At 53.8% G+C, this 18,381-nt stretch overlaps 1 protein-coding gene across 4 annotated transcripts in view; it reads left to right on the plus strand.

Moving 5' to 3' along the window:
• The window catches only part of ACTN1 (actinin alpha 1), a 98,321-nt gene that overhangs the window by 1,008 nt on the left and 78,932 nt on the right, over positions 1–18,381 (plus strand). The gene's annotated exons all lie outside the window — the stretch shown is intronic.

Raw genomic sequence — 18,381 nt, forward strand, 5'->3', positions numbered from 1 at the left:
GGCGGGATTGGCAGCCTCCTCTGGGTCTGCCTGGAGGTGGACCTGCCAGAATGGGGTTGGGGCCGAGAGAACCCGGGGGCAAACGCGAGCTCCCCAGCGGGCCCTGGGGGGGGCGGGGTCAGGACGGCAAACCGTTTTATTGCTTAACTCAGTGGTTGGTAGCTGCGAGCGGAGATGGACTTGCGTCTGCGTCCTGCCTCTCCGACCCCCGCTCATTCCCGGGAGATCGCGAATTTGGGCAACTTGATCTGAGTCGAGGGGCTGTAGGGCAAGGCATTGTCTCCGGGGATATTTGGGGTCAGTCACTGGGGCTCCATGCTTAGCCAGCGAGGCGCGTCCCAGGCGCCGCGTGCGAGGGCGCGCTCCGCCACCGGCGCTGGGCTCGGAGCTGGCGATGGGACCCGGGCACAGTGGCCGGTGGCAGGAAGAGTTCACAACCCACTCTTGTTGTGGGGGAGAGGGCGCCCCAGCCCTGTCCCTGTTTCCTGCCTGCGCGGTGAGCTCTTGCCCCAGGCGGCCACGTACCCTGAACACCCCCTCCCCCTCCCCCGCTCCCATCCGGTCCCTCCTTACCCCCCAACCCCCCACCTCCACCCCTCTGCTGATCAGGGAATGGGGGGGGACAGGATGGCGCGTCCCTGTGGATAGTGCGGTTAGGGCTGGGCTTGAGGGAGAAAGCTCATGTCCAAAAATGGTAACATTCATTCCCTTTTTTAAACTTAAAAGGGGGGGGAGTTTAGGGAGCCGACTGAAGTTTTTTTTCAGCCAGAGGCATCCTGTATTAGCTCACTCAGGAATCCTAAGCCCTGAAACGGCGCCCTTTTACTCACTTCATCAGACAAGAAGAGGTAATTTAAAACACGCGCACAAAGGGCTTCCCGAAGCCGGGCGACCTGAGCTCCAGGGTCTTGGCTTCTCCTGGCCTCAGCCCTCTGTGGCCGCATCCGAGGGTTCCCGGGCTTCGAGCTGACTTCTTTGCCATGTGGCAGTTGCTTAAACACCCCTCCCCCTCTTCCTGTCGGCCCCTCTGGGAGAGCTGGGGGAGAGGTGAGTCCTCCCTCACCCGGTTTATCTCCTGGGTCAGTTGGGCTGTTGGTGAAATCGAGAAGGGAGTGATTTGGAGATTCCTATGCGGGAAAGGGTGGGGCTCTTTTTTTTTCCCCCCAAGGTGCAGCTTTCTTGAGAATAGATTTTAAATTGGACGTGAGGGGTGGAATTAGGGATTAGGATGTGGTGGATATCTTGGGATCTTCCATGCGCAGTAGAAGAGGAAAAATTCCTGTTTGCCTAATACCTACTGTGTGCCTGGTGGGGCAGGAGTGACAGGACTGCCCAAGAGTTAGGAATTAGGTCCTTTTAAGGACTGTGGGACCAAGCACCGGGCCCTGGACCTGCACACAGTACTCATTATTATCAAATGAATGAATGAATATATTAAACGTAGTGGGGGAGAAAAATTATATAAGTCTCTTTCTCTCCACACACACACACACACACACACACACACACGCACTCACACTCAAAAACCCTGACCTGGGTGGTAGTGGGTGTGCACCAGGCTTTTGGGCAGCCAGGTGGGAACAGGGTCACCTGGGAAAGTTGGTTATCTAGGGACAACAGTTCCAAGAGCTGGCATTGGCTGATGTGTGCCAGGCACTCTTCTAATCATATATATTGTTTCAATTGTTACTGCCAACAGCTCTGTGAGCTGGGCACACGTGAGGATGAAGAAATAAGGGGCAGAGGGGGAAGTAACCAGCCCAGCATCCTGACGGGTGCATGGTGGGGCTGGGATGCAGCCGTGTTCTGGGCAGGCAGCTTCCCCTCACTTGTTCCTTGTTGGTGAGAGAGGCCGGAAAGCTGGGTCTGGCATCCAACCCTGCAAAGATCTCGGACCGAGAGGAGCCAACACCTGCTTTGGTGGGTTTGTTTTTTTCCTGCCATTAATTATTACCTCTCAGTTTCTGCACATTTCCCCTAGTTCTCAGAGGGCTGGTGGGGATATAAAGTGGTACAACGAGTGGAGGATCAGACTTAAAGTAACTTGGTGCTTTTGACACCCTCCCTGCTGACCATGGGAGGTGAGGGTTGAGTGGGACCGGAGTTAACGAGTGGACAGAGGCCGACCATTCCAGATGCAGGCCGGAGAGTGAGTCTGGGGGTGAGGGCGGGGAGGAGGAAGACACAGTGCCGTGGGATACACAGGCCACTGGGTGGGAGGTTGAAGGCCCTGTTTTTAGCCCTGGTACAATCCGTGCTATGTGTGAGACTTCGGGCAAGTCATTTTCACTTCTCTGAGCTGTTATTAGAAACTTCAGCACATACTTTTGGAGCACCTACTCTGGGCCAGGCCCAGTTCCAGGTGCTGAGGGTAGAGCAGTGAACTAGACAGATGAGGTCCCTGTCCTTGTGGCCCTTCCATTCTATTTCCTCCTCTGGCCGCGCGCCTGCCCTGCCTACCCCTCGGGGCTCTTAACAGGCATCAGATTAAATGACTTCATGGGGAAACGGTAAGGCTGATGCAGATGTAGGTAGAAGTTCGTGCAGGCAGCAGGCATGACTCAAGAACCTGCCTCAGGTTGGCCACGGCTTGTCCCTTCAAAGAATGTTTCAGTGCAGAGTTCATCATGCTGGACTCCCTGCCTCCAGACACAAAGTGCAGTGGATTGGGGAAGTTTACTGGCATTCACAGTCTTTCTGATCTTGGAGGCTGAGCGCCAAAGTCACCTTTTCTAGGGACCCCAGGTTTGAATGCCCATTTTGGGGGGATGACCATAGTCCCCACTTTATTCCCTCATGTGGATCTCACCCACGTCCTTGTGTGCGCACTCGCATGCGTGCCTGGGGTCAGGTGGGCTGGAGAGGGCATAGATTTTGAGTAGCATCCTGGCTTTACACTTTTAGGCTTGTGGCCCTGGGCAAGTTAACTTAACCTCTCTCAGCCTCTAATTTCTTATTTATAAAAAGGAGCTAATACCCCCCTGCTGGGCTGACAGCAGAGAATATGTAAAATGGCAGCTTCCTGTTCAGTTTTTTTAAATTAATTAATTAACTTTTATTTTTGGCTGTGTTGGGTCTTTGTTGCTGTGCGCGGGCTTTCTCTAGTTGCGGCGAGCGGGGGCTACTCTGTCGCTGTGCGCGGGCTTCTCATTGCAGTGGCTCCTCTTGTTGCGGAGCACAGGCTCTAGGCGCGTGGGCTTCAGTAGTTGTGGCTCGCGGGCTCTAGAGTGCAGGCTCAGTAGTTGTGGCGTACGGGCTTAGTTGCTCTGTGGCATGTGGGATCTTCCCAGACCAGGGCTCGAACCCGTGGTCCCCTGCGTTGGCAGGCGGATTCTTAACCACTGCGTCACCAGGGAAGACCCCCTGCTGTTCAGTTTTATTCTCTCTTCCCTCGTAAATCCTAGAGGCTCTGGTTTAATGTGTATTCCCACAGGTGCCAACCCCTTTTTTTTTTTTTTTTAACATGTAGGACCTTAAATAATATTTGTTGAGCTGATGGAAGTTCAAACAGAGAGGCGGCCCCGGCAGGTGAAAGAAGGTGGTTGTAAATAGGCCCAGATGCTGATTCTGTACCCACGTCAAGCCAGGTTGTCAGGGGATGTGGCAGGAAGAGAGGCCACTTTGTTTACACTTGCTTCTGGACTGTGAGACCATCATCCCAGGAGCTACCAAGGCCACCAATCAAGATGGAGGACTGCAAAGTGGGTGGGTTTACCTGGGGAGGAGTGGGACATCTGCTTACCCTGAAGGCAGGAGGTTAGGACTTCTAAAGCCAGAGTGATGCCTGGTAGAGATAAGAGGAGAGAATTGGCCATAGTCTCCATCCTCATAGCCCCAGCGTTCTCCACTCCTTCCTGCTTCACTCCCGTGCCAGTGTCCATGGGAGCAGGGACCCAGCCTGTCCTGTGCTCTGCCTGGCAGAGAGTCAGGCCTGTTGTACATGGTCCAGAAATGATGCAAACAATTGGATAAATGGCATAATGCGTGGCTCCCAACTCCGGGCCAGGGGGGTGGAGATTGGGATGAAATGCTTTACATTCCAGATAAAACACCCCATCCTGGGGCTGGACCCCGGCTCCAACCTCTGCAGGTGGACATGCTCTTGGGCACACTGGGTTCAAGTCTTGGCCCCTCCACTGACTAGTGGTGTGATCCTGGGTCAATCACTTACCTGCTCTGTGCCTCTTGATGCCAAGGGGGAAATGGGGATAGTAGTTGTTCCCACTTGAAATAGCTGCATAGAGGTTTAAACCAAGTAATGTATGTAGGGAATTTAGCATAGCACCTAGCATATAGTGAGTGCTCAATAAACGTTAACTATTTTGAGGAACCAGATTTGCTATGGCCTTTACCCATGGTGCTCTGAGATAAGATGTAGTATATAAACCCATTTCAGAAGGAGACCAGGTTGACCAGAAGGGTGTGGGAGTTGTGTTGTCCTTGACCTTTGACCCCGAAGTCAGCTCTGGCTCATTCAGTGTCACCTGACCTCTCTGGTTGCTCAGTACCTTTACCTATAGAATGGTGTAGAATCCCTTGCCTACCCTCTCCCTACTTCCCTGGGTATCCAGGATGAAGAGATGAATGCTGAAGTGCTTAAAAACTTTGTCAGCTGGTTGTAACACAGGTAAAATGACCTCAGAGAATGGATTTCCTCTAAAAGAGACAATTCTAGAACGTCTTCAGCCCCCTCTGATAATTAGCTGAGGCCGTTCTTTGGGTCCGGCCCACACCCCCAGCTGCTTACCCAGCCCTGCTTTGCTCCAGGACCGGTTACAGCTGCTTCCTCTCTGAAACCTGTCCCACATGGGTGCGCTGAGCACAGGTGCCCCACTGGTTGGTGAAGTGATTGACAGAGCCCGAAAGAGAGATAGGAGAGATGGACGAGGCCTAGAGCATCAGGGCTGTGGGTGGAGGCTGCCACCTTCCCTGCCCTGGACAGATAGATGTGAGAGTGCCCGGAGCACAGGGGAAACCAGACTTTCCAGTTCTGAGGAATGATGAGACGTTGAGGGCCTGCTGGTCACTCGAGATGGGCTTGTAGGATCCAGCCTTTTCAAAGGGAAAAGGAGGAAACTCATTTCCTGAAGTCTGACTTCTTGAGGAAGGCTGCCAAGGCTGTGCTCAGTGGGACGGGGCTGGGAGAGGCCCTCACCTCTGGGACCTTCCGTGTGAGGAGGTCAAACCAAATGGGCGTCCTGTCGTTTGGGATTTGTGGTTGGGATTTGGGCCTCCTTTTTCCAGCTTCTTGAGGAAGGCCTGGGGCTGGGCGCCTGGCCAGCGGCCACAAACCACAAACCTGGCTGGAGGACTTGTCACATGAGACCTGGTGCCTCCTGCCCTGCCAGGGTAGGGCGGCCTGAGACAGGACCCAGCCACAGACCTGCTACTGTGTGTCCCTAGGGAAGAGCCGTGTCTCTGCTCCTTACCTTCTAGCCCCATCACAGTGTGAGAACATGGACCATTTCTCCTGTGGAGTCAATCAGTGAGCGCTGATCGAACCCGTTAGGTATCAGATGCTCCACCCATGTGGGGTTGTGGAAATGACAGTTTAGGTGCAGAGGGAACCAGAAAGACAGAAAATCCCACCAGGCCACGCCAGTCACGGCCGGGGGCGTGGCATTGGCCACTGTAGAGCAGGAGCCGCCACTGCTGCCTGAGGTGACAGGAAAGGTCTTGCTGGGAAGCCTCCCCTTTCCCTGGGACCTGGTGTGCATGCGGCCCAGGGCCGTGGTGTCAGGGAGCCTTCCCAGGGCCTTGCTTTTATCCCCTCGGAGTGTGGTCAGTGGGCCCACATTGCTGCAGGAAGGGCCGCAGGAGCTGGGCTGAGTTACTCACCTGGGGTGCTGGAAACCCAGTCCAGTCTGGAGCTCCCCAGAGGAGTCTCGGCTAAGAGGTGGCAGGCAGAGGAGCCCCCGTAGCCTGGTTCCTTATTCCTGGTCAGACAGGGTCACCCTGCTGGGACTCGGGATTCAGCCCCGGGTGCTGTCTCCATCGGCCAAGGCAGGGTCCTGCTAAGTTCTAATTGCCCAAAGTGGCGACGCCAGGCACCTGGGGAGCGGCGGGCACAGGAGACCCTCAGAGCCACGATGGGAGCCCACCTTCCTCTTAACACATGGCCAAGATTGCTCGCTGGTTCTCAGGCCGAGCATCGGGCCGAGAATCCTCCCACCTCAGCGGGTGGAGGGTAACGGTGTGGAGAGGGCTGGTCAGGCACTCTCCTGATTGTCTTTCCAGTTCTTCCTTCACCCCCCATCACGTCCTGGCTGGGGATTACCTGCAGGATCTTGCCGTGCAGGGCAGTGAGTCCCGGGTAGTGACACTTTGGCCTCAAAGCCGCGCAGGCAGCACTCACGACCCCCACCTGTCCCCGCCTCGAGCCCTGTTCAGCCGCCCCAAATGGTGCAAGGCCTTCGTTCAGCTCCAGCCCCTCCCAGACAAATGAGCAGAAAGTGGCCGTCCCGGCAGCCCGAGAGCAGAGCCAGGAACAGGACTGGATTATTTTCTTTTTTTTTTTAAGTTGAAGAAGTTCTTTTTCTCATAATGCTCACAGTGGCTCACCCTTTTGGAGCATGTGCTAAGTATCCGGCCCTGTGCTAAGGAGTCTACGTGCATTAACACATCTAATCCTGCGAGGGGGATACTGTTACCCTGTTTTACAGATGACGGAACTACCTTGGAGCAGACGCATGACTTTTCCAAGGTCCTACAGCGAGCGAGAGGTGGAGCAGGGGTCCGTAGCCGGGCAGTGTGGTTCCCGGTTTGCCTGCTCAAACTGTGCTCTCCTGCTTATAAAGCAAATGCTTGCGAATCCAGGAACAATTTAACCAAAGCCAAACATATACAAAACAAAACCCAGTGATGAAGACGTTCTGGAATTAGATAGCAGTGGTGGTTGCACAGCCTTGTGAATATACTAAAACCCGCTGAACCGTAGGCTTTAAATGGGTGACTTTGATGGTATAAGAATTATATCTCAATTTCTAAAAACCCTCAGAAAATGCTAATATAAGAAGAGAATGACAGTTGCCTGTCATCCCACCTCCTAGAGGTAAGCTCTCTCCATCCTTAGCCCTCCTCCTCTCACTTGGGAGCCCACGCTAAGGTCAGGGATACAAGCTCATGGTGAGTGAGTGGGAGAAGAGAAGAGGAAAATAATCAAGAAGGGTGGCTTTCATAAAAAGCATCATGTGGCCTTTTTCTTGGAAACTGCTTAAGAACAGATCACCGATAAGAACAGGCGAACAGAAGGCTGGGCTGCGGGGAGGACGGGTGACCTTCCTCATTTCTCCAAGGCCGAGTCCCATGGCACCTGCCTTGTTGGCCTGGGATTGCTTCTCACCTTGTGCCATCCCCAGGGTTAACAGGGGGGGTCCAAGTGGGGCAGCTTTCCCCAGGGCCTGAGGCATGAAGAGGGGAGGGCAGGGCCAGGGTCCTACCCCAGGAGGCAGCTGCCCATTCTCAGAGGTTGCCTAGCAATAATGGGAACAGGTGACTTAGCCCACTACAGAGGCGGGAGGAGAATAAAAGGCAGCTGAGGATAGAAATCGGGAGTAGTTGCAGAGGATGCGGTTACCCTGGAAACCGCCTGCTTGGTCCTTGGATACAGCGGGCAACTTCTGGGCTGGGATCCACTCTTCACTGAGAGGTTGTGGGGTCCTCTCCAGGCTTGTCACCCACAGTGTCGGGGAGGGGGATGTAGAGAAACCCCTCTTGCACATGGCTTCTGTGGTGGATGTGTTCTCTGCGGTCTCATTTAACATTCACAACAGCCTTGTAAGGCATGTGGGATGATCACACTTGATAGATGAAGATCCTGAGCTTAGAGATATAAAATAACAGGCTCACACCAGAAGGCTCACAGTGAGAGGGGCTGGGAATGAAGGTGCTGGCACCCTCGGTGCTTAAAACAAACCTTTCATTTTGGTGTAAAGCATTTCACATGCCCAGGATGTGGGAGGTAATGTAAACACTATCCACCTTCAGGGAAGGGAAGAGAAGATGAGAGAAGGAAGGCTGGAAAGGAGAGTTGTCTGTTTTATATCCAACAACCAGCCAGTAGCATTTATTAAGAAAGTCTTGGTTCCCCAAATAAGTAAAAAGACGGATAGTTCACATGGATTGAAGGTTGCATGGTTTGGATTATCTCAATCTGTCAAAAACCCCTGTGAGAAAGGTACTTTTATTTCCCTTGTTACTACAGATAAGGAGATGGAGGCTCAGAGACGTTAAGTAACTTGCCCAAGATGGACCAGGTAATAAGCCAGGTTATGAATGAACCCAGGCAGGTTGACCTTGGAACTCTACCCTTAACCATAAGTACAGGCTCACCCTTTGTTATTTTGGAGGTTACGTTTTAATTGATACAGAGCTGATATAAATGAAATAAGGGACAAGTCAAGATGGAATATAACCAAGTACTCATCATGTGGTTCATGATTTTTAACATTTACGCTTTCACATATGGTTTTTCTCTCCATTCATCATGATGAATAGACTTGTGAGGCCTTATCCCCATTTTATAGACAGAGCAAGTGAGGCTCAGAAAGGGGGATGCTTTTACCTCTCGCAACCTGAATGGGGTAGAGTTGGTTCTGAATCCAGGTCTTTGAGGGTCTGTGAGGCTAAAGGGGTGGGTGTGGGCCTTTCCGAAATTCCCTTTCTCGGTTGGAAAGGTAGTGGAGGATTCTAGTTGTATTTCTCCCCACTTTTCAGTAGGAGTAGCTGTCAGGAATGGACTCAGGTCCCCGGTGGCCTCTCCTGGAGCTGCTCCCAGCTTTGGGGACTGGCTCCCCCGCTATGAAATTCAACCACGTCCCCTCCTCTGCTGCTTGGGTTCCTTCAGGTTCACCTGCTCCTGCCAGCCCCTTTGTTTGGTCGCCAGGGGAACCTAGCACCCTTTGAACCAGGTAGCAGAGGCTCAGTGTTTATTTTGGTTTGAGAAGCCTGTGCTTGTGAAACACAAAGCTGGAGGTTCTGGTTTGAGCTTTGAGGCTCTTCAGAAAGCTGATGAGGGAAAGTCTGGGGGCTTAGGCTGGGGTAAGCAGTTTTGGCTTTCAGCGCCGCGGGCAGGCCAGAGGACAGCCCTGGGGGGAGGACAGTGCCCTTCCCGCCCCCTCTTCCCTCTGAACCTTGCAGCTAAGGGTCTAAATCAAAGGCCCTGAATGGTTCAGCTGAGGGCAGAAAAGTGATGGGGGTGGGGAAGGGAAGGGAGCCTCCTCTACCTTGTGTTTACTGTTCCCTGGTGGTTGGTGCTGTGGAGGTGGTCGCAGGCCTGTGATTGGAGGCCAGGGCTTACAGGGGAGCGTTTTTTATGGGCCTGAAATTTAATTTTTTAATTTTTTAATTTTTTTTGCGGTACGTGGGCCTCTCACTGTTGTGGCCTCTCCCGTGGCGGAGCACAGGCTCCGGACGCGCAGGCTCAGTGGCCATGGCTCACGGGCCCAGCCGCTCCGCGGCATGTGGGATCTTCCCGGACTGGGGCACGAACCCGCGTCCCCTGCATCGGCAGGCGGACTCTCAACCCCTGCGCCACCAGGGAAGCCCTGAAATTTTATTTTTTAAAAGCCATCGGCAAAGCTGATTATAACCGACGGAGCAGTGCTGGGCTCTATTTTCAAATCATCTGTAGGTGAAATGCCACGAGGGGAGGGAGCGCTGAGGTGGGTGGCCCCCTTCAGGCAGGTCTCCTAATGGAACTTGGCTTTCCATCTTGGAAGAGGGGTGGCAGGTCCTGCACGTGGGTGGGAAGGGACTTGTTACTGTCAGACTCTTTCTCCTCATGTCCCATGTGGAAATGTGCACGTCACAGCCTGTGGTTTGAGGATGGAGAGAGGAGTGGGGCTTTTAATTCTTCTAAGTCCCAAGACCAGGAAATGGGATCACTACCTCCTCCCCCAGTGGGAGGGTCTGGTGGGGACAGGGCCAGTGGCTTTGAGGTCCCGTGTCTGTTTTGACCTCTAGTACTGTGAGTGAGTGAGCGAGGATGTGTGTGGCAGCGTGAATGCAGGCACACGTGTGTGTGTGTGTGTGTGTGTGTGTGTGTGTGTGTGTTCGTGCGTGCGTGTGTCTGGCTCTGAGAAGCCCCGCTGTTGTTTTTGGCCCCTGCCTTGGCTTTGGCAGGGGAGTGGCCCCCTTTCAAACACCACACACATCCTCCAGATAATATATAATGACACTTTCCAGGAGAGTTCCCGATACTTCGGAAAGGCCTTTCTTTCCAGGAACCCAAAGTGCTTTTCCAGACTTGGCCCCGGGAGCTGGGAGATGGAGGAGGTGAGGGAAGTGGGGGCCAGACCCCTGGTTTCCTGCCCTTCCTCCTGGATGCTGTGCTGGCCGGGGCTGTTTGGAGGTATCTTTGCATGCATGAAGTCCTGAGGACGCCCCAAACTCTAGCCCCAAAGAAAGCTACCTATATATATATTTTTTTTTGCTAAGTTATGCAGTGGTAAATTGAGTTTCATTGTATATAATCAGCTTTTTAAAAATTAAGGAATTCCACATTGGGGTTTCACTTCTCTGGGCCTGTCTGGAACCCCCTTAATGGGCTGCTTGGTGCAGGCAGTGAGGCCACATTGGGGCCCAGGGGTGCCTGGCTAGGGGACCTGCCCCCCGTCCCTTTCCATGGAAGCTTCTGGTTCAGGACAAAGCCAGCTTAGGCCCACCTTGTGGCCCAGGGAGTATGTCTGGAATTATATACAGCGGACCATCTACCCCTCCCCCAAGCATGAGGCAAGCTGGTGCTGTGCTATGGGCCAGGCACGTTTCTGAGTGTTTCACAGATATTAATTCGTTTCATCCTGACAACACCTGTGAGATGATTGGCTGGGGGTAAGGAAATTTAGAAAGGACTGCAAAGGCTCAGGTGGTTACAGCCGTGATTTCTACATTTTCTGCTCTGAGGCCAGTTCACAAAGACGATGAACATTCCAGATTTGAGGTCACGGTGCTTTTCTCCCCAGTCCCATTCCTGTCCCTCAGTGGAATTGACCGCTATCCAGTTTGGTGTTTTCATTCCTAAACATCTGTTTGTACACTTCTCGCCTGTGTAGTTGTCTGTGTGACAGATGGTGTCACACACAACGTGTCGCCATGCACACCTCCCCTTCTGCTCTCATTTGTCCCGCACCCCACATGGCAGGAGCTCCGACCCCTCTGGCGTGGATGAGACGGCTGACGCCTGGAGGGGCTGGAGGACTTGGGGGATTTGCGCGGGTCACACAGCCGCTTACAGGTGGCAGGTGGGACCGGAAGCTGGGCTTCTTGCCTCTGCGGGTGGCTCTTTGTGTTCACCTGCAGCTCCCGGCCCCATCGGAGTTCAAAGACTCACTGGTATTCGGTGAGGGAGGGCAGGAGCAGTCAGTCTGTTTCTTATTTTCTTTCCTCCCACATGTGCTTTTGACACCTGGTTCTCGTCCCCTGGGGCACTTGTACCCTTGTCTGCTGCCCTCTTCCTAGGACTCAAGAGTCAGGTTCTTAGGGACTCCCACCACATTGCCATTCTTTTCTCCTCCCAGGAGAGAGCCCTTCTGCTTTTATTGTTCCTTGATGAAGCAAATATGCAATGACAGAAAGCGACTGTGAATTTGGGAATGCTTCTAGATGAATGTGTGTCGTATGTCTCACAGTGGCTTCTTGCAACATTTGGAAGTTAGTTGTTCTCTGCACATAGAGTTTTGGAAGAGGCGGGAGGTGGGAAGCCGTGGCTGAGCGCGTCTTGCCTGGATCCCAGGGGCAGCCAGTGGGATTCCAGTTATGTCTCCCTGTCCCCGCTTGGTTTCCTGGCTCCGGCCCTTTCTTCCTAATCCCGTGGCTCTCAGCCACTCAGCCCTTGCATTGCTCACTTAGCGCCTAGGTAGAGGATGGGCTGGAGAGAGCTGGAAAGGACAGCCGTGTTGGCAGCCCTCACCGCACTTGCGTAGGGCCCTGTTGTGAAACTCTTGGCTCTGAGGACGTTTGGAGGGTTCTCAGGGGATGTCATTCATCTGTGACTGACTTGGGACTCCTTGGGTGAGTGAAGGTGGGTTTGTGGGGTCTCCTGGGGCCTCCTAGTAAGGGGTCCATTACTTGGGGCTCCTGAAGGCTGTGCCGCTGGGATCCAGACAGACACTCATGGCACCTCATCCCAGAGCCTTGAAGCCTGGAAGGATCGGGGTGGTTTGTGGAGTAGAGCAGTGGTGCTCAAATGTGCATCGGAATCACCTGGAGGTCCCAGGGCCCCATCCTCAGTCATTCAGTGGGTCTGGGGTGGGGCCTGAGAATTTGCATTTTTAACAAGTGAGATGACACTCTAAAGTTACTGGCAGAGTGGGTAGATGTAGGCAGGGGTGAAGAATTGGGGCTGTTTTTGCAATCTACTGTAGAGGTCTTGAACCAGACTGTGACTTTGCTGATAATTTCTACCTAGCATCTCCTCTCCCTTCCCCCAAACTAAAAACCATGTCTTTCTCTGGGAGGCCCAGGCTTGGGGAGGGAGATGTGCTTCTGTACCCCAAGAAAGGGTGACTCTTCAGGAGCCTCCTGCCGGCACATAGTAGGTACTCACCAAATATTGGATGGACGGTGACAAGGGGGTGCGGTCGCCACAGTCCAGCAGGAGACGTCTGCAGATGCCGAGGTGCTGGGTGTGATGACCTCCCACGTCACCAAGGGTCACTCCAGTGATGGGGCTGAAGCAGGGCGCAGAGCAGGGCTGGCTCCCAGGACTCAGAAGTGTGCCCTGGGGTCAAGAGGAGGCCCGAGCTGGGGAAGCGGCCTTTTGCTCGGGATGGGGTCTGAGACTGCCACACTGCTGCTTGGCACCCCCTCCCCGGGTGTCCTATTGCGGGGAGGCGGGAACCAGCGCAGGGCTCCGGCTCCCTGTCAGGTGGTCCAGCTGCCTTTCTTCCTCTTTTGGCCAGCGGCCCCCTTTAGATTCCCCTCCCGAGGAGCTGGCCTTGCTGACACATCCCTCCACTCCCTGCCCTATCGCATCTGGCCGAGGCCTGTACTTCAGAAATTCTTAGGGAGTTTCCGGTCCTGTTGTGTGGGTTTGTGGGCCTCAAAGGAAGTAAAATCTGGGCCTCAGTTTTCCTTCTCCTTCCGGGCCCAGAGCCAAGGGTTCTCTCAATTATTGGACATCAGCAGCCTGCTGTCTTTGGGCTCGACCTCCTGGGGGTGTGGAAGCAGACAGAACCCTGGGCTCTCCAGCTCACCAGGATATGGGGTCCAGCAAGACCTTGGTCCACCTGCCTTGTGCTCCCTCTCAGTGGGGACCTTGGTGGGTGGCATTTAGGAGAGGAATAGGTATGGAGAGACTGTCCCTTTTTTTGCACCGTTAGGCCAGAGAGCTGCGTGGGAGGACCCTGCCCTCTTTCCTCGGAACAGGGAGCACGGTTGTACGTGATGTACCGAGGCCTCGGGAGACCTGAGGTCTCCTCTTAGGGCTTCCTGTGGCTACTGTATGATGCTGGTAAGTCACACCCGATCGTTACCTACAGAATGAGGGGACTGGGTTCTAGGATGCCGGTGGTGCTCTGCTGTAAATGTCTTGCTTGGATTATCTCATGGAGATGATCTCCGGGGTCTGGGTCGGTGCCACTATTCTGTGTGCTCGTCCTCTCTGGGGGGATTACTCAGCAGAGTCTAGCACTTCTTGAGGTGACCTTGAGGTTGATCCCTGGGCTTCGCAGTCTGGCCCTGAAGATAACCTGCTAATACACAGTCTCTTATCTTTGGGAGTCTTATATGTTCTCAGCTTTCGGTAATTTGTCCCCACCCTCTAGGGAGGGCATGGGCGGGGCCAGGTGAATGAGCTTCCCTTATGGACCCACAAGGCTCTGTGTCTTGGGCCCTGCATGGACTCTCTTACTCTGGAAATGCCTGCTTGGGGTGTGGCCGAGTGGAAAGCCGGGTGCCTGGGGAGGGGAGAGTGGGGAGCCCTGTTTGGGTTGGCGATGGGCCCCTTAGCTTTGCCTTGTAGCCTGGATGCTCCAGGTGTGGTCTGGGGGTGGGGATACTGGGGGTGGCTCTGGAGAGATGGGGAGAGCATCTCTGCCCACTGCAAGGTGGATGGTTCATAATCAGTCCTTTGTGTAGGCTTGGCTGACCCACTGCCTGGTGTGAGAGAGGCGGCCTGCCTGTGGGTTCAGGGGGTAGGAGAAACTCCTGCTGGAGCAAGGGTATCTGCCCAAGGGACTGGTGTCAATGGGCGGCCTTGTTTTTCACTTTGTTTACTCCCAGAACCTGGCTCTATCCTTTCCCTTGTAGCAGTTTGAAGAAATCAATTCATGGAATGCCTGACCAGAAGGGACCTATACTGTTACCTGACCTTCCCCCCATTAGATGAAGAGACTGAGGTCCATAGTGGTGATCTGACTTGTCCAAGGACACACTGCCAGGAGTTCATTCCTTGTGGGGCTGGTTTTAGTAAAGAATTTATTCTGGGAACATATAAATCATCTTCTGAAGTCATCCTTGCCGGTGGGCTCCAGAACACCTGCTGACAGATAGGCGGGGTGAGCCTCTGTGCTCTGAAGGCAGATGGAGCTGCTGGAGTTCTGGCTGGTGTGTGGGTGGTCAAGTTCAGGTGAATTTCACACATGCTTGGCAGCTGTGCTCTGCCAGGCTGGAGGGGGTGATGGACAGACAGGGGGCCCTGTGCATGGCTGCCCTTACACTCAGATGTTCCTGGCACTGGCTTCTGATTTTGCCGTTAAGGAGGGGAGCAAGAAAGGAGTCAGAGGGACAGGTGCTGGTGGTGCTGGTGGCACTAGTGGTCCTGGTCCTGATATTAACACTTAGTACTGCATGCCCAGCCCTGTGCTAAGCCCGTTACACGTATTATATCAATGAATCATGAATCATCATGACCACCCCATAAAATCTAGGTCCTCATACATTTTCATCTTCACTTTACAGAAGCGCTTGAGCATTATCGCGATTAAATAATTTGCCCCAAGCCACCAACTCCCGGGCTCTGGCCTGTGAACCCAGGGCTGCTGGGCCAGAGCCTGCACTCCTACCCAGCGCCCTGGCTGTCGCCTCTCTGCCAGGACAAGCTGCCTGACGGCAAGTCAGCCCTGACTGGAGAAGGGAAGCCCCTCGCCAGAGAAGGAGCTGGGTCTCCACCCTCCCTGGGCCCCAAATACCTCTCTCCTGACACACACATTCCTGCGCATTCCTGAGGAACCAGGAAGTGGCCGTCTCTCTGGTCCCGACGCTGCAGGTCCCAGCACTGTGTCAAGCAGTGCAGGTGGCTGGGGGGGCTCAGGGCCAGATGGGGGCTTTTTATGTCCCCTCCATACTCCTTTGCCCTCCTCCTTTCTTCTCCTTGTCTGTTCTCTTTCCCTCCTGCCCCACAGTGGCACCCCAGACACTGGCCACCCTTGAGGATGGCCTTGGGAGGTGAGGCTTGGCCAGGCCTCACCGCTGGGGGGGTGGGGGCGGCTGTCTTTGCCTTCCTGTGGAGCGCAGGGTGCTGGTTGCCTTCACTGGCTGCCCCAGAGCGGGGCATCTTCTTGGCTGTGTCAGGGTTGGGCTGCTCCTGTGTCCGTAGAGGTGCTCCAGGCAACCACCCTCTGAAATAGCCGCGCTTGTGTTTCCCCGTCTTTGTTGCAGCTCCTGTACTGGCTGTTTCTCATCCTCGATCATATTTCCTCCCCACAACAAGGTAGGAGGTATCAGCCCTGTTTGCAGGTGAGGGAATCAAAACCCCGCCAACTCAGAGAATGCGCTGAGGCTAGTATACGGCAGATTGAGGTTAATGCCCAGGTCTGTGGGCCAAAGTGCCCACATCTGCTATAGCCCAATGTGAGCAGAAAGTGGCCGCTGAACAGAATCCGCCCCAAACAACAGCAAAACACTTCCCAGCCCGGCTCTAGCATCCTGGGTCCAGGTGGGCTGGGGTATCTCCCTGATGAAGGCGCCTTGCTGGCCTCCTCTGAGAGAAGAGGGCAGATGGAAAGCATTTACAGGCTTATGGGCACCTCTTACTCACTAAGCTGTGGCTGGGGCATTGCTCGGAAAAGCTCATTCAAGAGAATACATGATGCAAGGGTAGCCAGAAGCCAGTCAGAGCCTGTCCTTTGTGTCTGGCCTTGTTCTGTGATTCCTTCTTTTCAGAGAGTTTCAGTGCCCATTGTCATCGGGACCTGTTAATAGGGGCTATGGGAGCCTGGTGAATAATAATAATAAATAATAATAATACTGTAAGAGCTGTATGCACTGACTCTTCTAATGCTGTGTGCCTGGCACTGTCCTTAACTTTTTACATGTAAGCACTGGGACAAGGACTTTCCGTATACTGACCCATATATTCCTCACAACAACCCTGTGAGGTGGGCATTAGTATCCCCATTTTACAGATTGGAAAACTGAGGCCCAGAGAGGTTTAGTTATTCACCCAAGGCCCTACGGCTAGCCAGTGGCAGAACTAGGATTTGAATCCAAGGATTTCCAGTCAGTAAGACCACGCATGATTCCTTGGAGGTCAGGGACCTCCTTATGGCTTTTATTTCTATCCCCAAAGCTGGCCTAGCACCGGATACTGAGTGGGCTCTAGGAAAAGTTGCAATGATAGACTGTAGGGCATTTGCATCCTGCCCTTTGAGAGGAAGTTGCCTTTAAGTTGCAGGGATCTTTTTTTTTTTTTTGCGGTACGCGGGCCTCTCACTGTCGTGGCCTCTCCCGTTGCGGAGCACAGGCTCCGGACGCGCAGGCTCAGCGGCCATGGCTCACGGGCCCAGCCGCTCCACGGCATGTGGGATCTTCCCGGACCGGGGCTCGAACCCGCATCCGCTGCATCGGCAGGCGGACTCTCAACCATTGCGCCGTCAGGGAAGCCCAAGTTGCAGGGATCTTGGCATGGGCTCCTATGGGGGTGTAAGATGGGCAGCAGCCCTGAGGCCCACCCTGGGGCTCCTGCAGCCACGTACTGAATGGGGGGAGCGCTGTGTATGGGGAGACTTCAAGTGCAGATGGAGTCGGCAAGCCTGGGAAGAAAAACCCAGGAGACACGGGGCCTAGAAGCCCCTCATTAGCTATTTGTTCCTTTGGGGAGGTCTCCCCTGTCTTCCTGTCATAAGTGACATTAGGTGTTTAACTCCCAGGGAGGGATAAGATAGCAAGTAATTTAGAATTTAATAAAGTTATCAGTTCATACAAGTGGGGGGCAGGGGTTGTTTCTTACTTCTCTTTATCCGCGATGCCTAGCATGTGGTAGGCACTTAAGGAATGTTAGTTGCATGAATGAATGAATTTAAAAAAACCCTTCTTATGGAAAATTCAAGCACAGGAGTAGAGAGTAGTGTAATGAATCCCCATATACCCATTACCCGGCTTCAACAATTAGCAGCAGAACCTGTCGTATGTAGCCATCTGGGATACTTTACAGTGAGATTAGCACGCTAGGATGAACTGCTAAGACCTTCTCAAGTGGGAAGGGACAAATGGAGACGAAATGGTGCCCTTGTGACGCCGCTGTGCCAGGTACGCTGCAGGTGCTTATTCGAAGGTTTGACCTGACTGCACTTGATAACTGGACCAGGTGGCATTGGGCTCCAGCCCCAGGGTGGGAGGAAAGTTTCTGAAGGATGAATTCAGCAGATCCATGAGATGCTCAAACACGTACGCTGGGGCTAACGGCACTGCAGCCAAAGATAGTTCATCCACTCAGTTCACATTTATTGTGGATCTCTTTCAAACATTCAAATGTTTAAAAAGTACAGAATAGTAAAACCAATACCCAGGCGCTTGCCACCCAGATTGAAGAAATATTAAGCACTCACTCTTCTCAGATTAGGGCCAGATGATGCAGGATGTCTGCCTCTGAAGAGGCCAGTGGGGGAGAGACCCAGGAACTAGCATTTCCCTGTCATGTTCAGAGATGTCACAGCCCATATAGTGAAGGGAGCCCAAGGAAGGCCCCAGGCCACCTTGGAGGAGACTGGTGTAAGACCTCCTGGAGGAGGTGATAATGTGAGCTAACATTTAAATCTAGAGTATGTAAGAGTGAGTCAGGCAAGGTGGTGGTGGCGAAGAGTGGGCCAGGCGGGCCAGGCCGTGTGTGACCAAAGGCTTGAGACAGTGAGTGTCAAGTTCTGGGAAGGGAGGGGCCGGGGATGAGTGTGAAGGAGGTGAGGGGAGGGGCGGAGAGGAAGAGGCCCGAGGGTGGGTGACAGTGAGTACAGGGGGAGTTGGACTGTGGGGCAGTAGCAGGCTCTGGGCCTGTCTGAACTGCACACTGCACACTGAGAGGATTAGAGACCAACATAATCCCCTGTGGAGTCTGGGGAAGGGTGGGAACTGCGGCAGAGGAATATTTGAAGGAACCCGGTTGAGAGAAGCTCCAGGCTGGAAGAGTGGCTGTGCTGGACTTGCTATGTTCAGGGGCCCGAAGGGCTC

This window comes from Delphinus delphis, chromosome 2 (assembly GCF_949987515.2).
Source record: "Delphinus delphis chromosome 2, mDelDel1.2, whole genome shotgun sequence".
Lineage (NCBI taxonomy): Eukaryota > Metazoa > Chordata > Mammalia > Artiodactyla > Delphinidae > Delphinus > Delphinus delphis.